This window comes from Anneissia japonica, unplaced genomic scaffold (assembly GCF_011630105.1).
Source record: "Anneissia japonica isolate Jap-2015-1 unplaced genomic scaffold, ASM1163010v1 scaffold1356_len1145284_cov175, whole genome shotgun sequence".
Lineage (NCBI taxonomy): Eukaryota > Metazoa > Echinodermata > Crinoidea > Comatulida > Comatulidae > Anneissia > Anneissia japonica.
Window position 1 is genome coordinate 230,084 of NW_022706987.1, and position 2,950 is coordinate 233,033.

Consider the following 2,950-nt stretch of genomic DNA (forward strand, 5'->3'; position numbering starts at 1 on the left):
CATTGTCTATATTTCTCCTTAACATTGTTAAAATTTCCCCTTAGCGGCAGTATTTTCGCTTTAAGGTGTTATTTCTAACCCTCTCCATTGTTAATGGTTAACAAAATCCAGGTATTCAAACTTTTCAAGCTGGGGGCTAGTTCCAATCTGTTCTCAGCCCCTCCCATTTTATTTTATAGCAGTAGATTCGAAATAGAAGGGGCTAGTGAAGAACTTTCTAAAACCCTAGAGCCTTCCGGGGGCTCTGGGGTCCTGGACCCCTACTGGGGCCCCCAGGACTGCACCCATGAGCTGCTCGATTGCGCAAGTTCTCCCTCGCTAGTGGGCCCTAGTCACTTTGAAAAACATTCCGTCAGGCATGTAATATACTACTTTAGGCAATACCTTTTGATACCTTGTTTAAGGAACCTGCCACCAGCCGAAAATAAAGATTTGAATTAAAAATAAAATTGTATTTTTGACCAGCTAGCACACCTGCTGCTATAAATACATAATTGGGAAATTAAGAAAAAAATGAATTTTTATTTTTATTCTGCCCACTGGCTGTATAATTTTACCAGAAAGAAATATGAATATATATTTTTTTTACAATTAATTAAATAAAAGCATTTAAAAGAACGAAGCCAACTTACAACACAATCAAGAGTGTGTAGGCCTACAATTGATCACAACACACACACACGAGTTGTGCTAGCACAATTTTGTCTGCCTCTCTTTCAATTCCATTTCCTAAAATTTTATTCGCAAATAACTTAGGTACTTTTGGCAGGACAATTCTGTTGAATAAAAAAGTAGTAGTATTATTTTTTTTCTGCCTGCTGCTGAATGCTTAAAAAATTAGGTATTTAGGTACATTAAAAGCTATTAATTAAGTATTGCCTTATATAGGCCATTCAACAAAAACTGCGCAGAAGACAACCCTTATTTTCCAAAATGTGTGTTTGGATTTCCAGGCTCAATTTGTTCCACCATCCAAGCCTTATTTTACAGTCAGGAATATGGGAAAGAAAACAACCTTGGTATGAGCTGGCATACCGTAAAGTATTTTGAATGCGCGGTGGATACTGTACATGTAAAACGTAAGGAGATAACGTGCAAGCAATACTATTCAGAATTTTGCATTAAAAGTTAATGATATTATGTTTGTATAAATATATATTAATATATAATTTGTATTTATTTCTGGTTATTTGATGAATGTATGTATTTTATTTCAGTAAAAATTCTGTAGAAGGCTGAACATATGCACTTCTGAAGATCTCAGCAAACCTGTGTACTCATCCTGCTCAGCTCAATGGCTATAATGCTGCTTTCTTGTTTCATGCTTGTTAATTCTGCTGAATGGTGAGTGAAAAAACTTATTAAATTGTTTTAAAATAAATTAAAATAAATTGTAAAAGTTTTCATAAGATTAGTTTTTAATTGAAAATTCATATAAATAACAGGGTAATATAATTGGAGAAATTTATGTCATTAATATGATTAATATGACAAAACAATGAACAAAACTATATAAGCGATTTTCTAAGTATTTTAAATTCCAAATGACCATTATAATTTTGTTAAAGAAAAAAATATTCTGATAAAATAAGATAGAAATGAAGATTAAATATATATGTCTATTTATTATATAATAAAACACATATTCTAAAAATATTGAGTAGTAAATTGTATAATTTTGATAATATAAATGTTTGCATAATTCAAAATGATATAGTTTAATAGAGTTCTTCAATTCAATCCCGTAACAAGACACACACACCCACACACACCCACACACACCCACACACGTAAGCTGCTATACACTGGCTAAGTCTCATTATGAGGCCTAGGGAGTAGAGTTGTTTTGGTCATGAGAACAATTTATTTTATTTTATTCAATTCTCAACCAAAAGAGAGGAACATATACAAAGAAACACAATATTGTATATATATGGTAGAAACTAGCAATAAACTGTCTTCATAAAGTTTAAATGAGAATAAACATCATAAAAAATACATATTTCGTCCGAACAGTTAAAAAATTATTAAATGTAATTGCTAATCTTTTAAATAATAAACTCTCTTGCGTCAACTTTGCCAAAGGGGGGGACATAAAGCAAGTGTTTATTCCGAGTACGACTACGAACGTTCAATGTACAGGTACACGATTAGAATCAAACCTTTTGTACAAATTTAACAACATATCCAAAACAAGGCTACGTTATATTAGGCCTATATTGAAAAAATGTAACTGTAAAATTTTCACAAAATTCGGCCAAATATAGTTTGGCTGTGACTTTTCAAACGTTACAGCCAGGCTTTATAAGGCCAGATTTCAGGAATCTGGCCGTCAAAAAAGCCAAATGGCAACCCTGCTGTCAAGTACATGTGTGGAAAATCCCAGATAGATTGTTGTGGGCATGCACATGAACGTACATGAGCAGTTTTGAAGCACAGACATCTTGTGTTGATACGATCATAGCTTTTATGAAAGTAATATTTCCCATGCTAAAGATAACGCTAAAACGAACGCTAAAACAACATTTCTTCAGCGATTTTCTTTTGTAAAACATATATTATACTACACTATTAAAATAATAAAAGTACAACCATTCTTTCACCAACAATATATTGATTTACTAAAGATAGGCCTAATCAAACAAAATCACGATCTGTAGATAAGTAAATCAAGCGTTCGGAAAAATCCTAGTTTATGATATAGGCCTAAGAAATAAAAAATTGCCTAGTTTTTGCTGACCCATTTTTTTCCAAATTTCATGGGCTGCCTTTTATGTATCAGTTGTACCTGCCAATTCCTGACATGTTCTTGCTTAACCTAATGGCAAGTTTTACTCTTACAGCTGGAAGACAAAACATGTGCAATGTATTGGTGTTGAAATGGAAATATTTTTGAAATAGAAATATGGGGATTTGGTTTTTAGCGTCACATGTTTAAATGTAAAGATGA

The 2,950-nt window shown here is 32.5% G+C and overlaps 1 long non-coding RNA gene across 1 annotated transcript in view; it reads left to right on the forward strand.

The window, feature by feature from the left end:
- Positions 1–2,950, forward strand: part of LOC117106253 — a 21,979-nt gene that overhangs the window by 3,966 nt on the left and 15,063 nt on the right. The window contains exon 2 of the long non-coding RNA XR_004445031.1: positions 1,218–1,344. This is a non-coding gene — a long non-coding RNA (uncharacterized LOC117106253). The remainder of the gene's footprint in view (positions 1–1,217; positions 1,345–2,950) is intronic.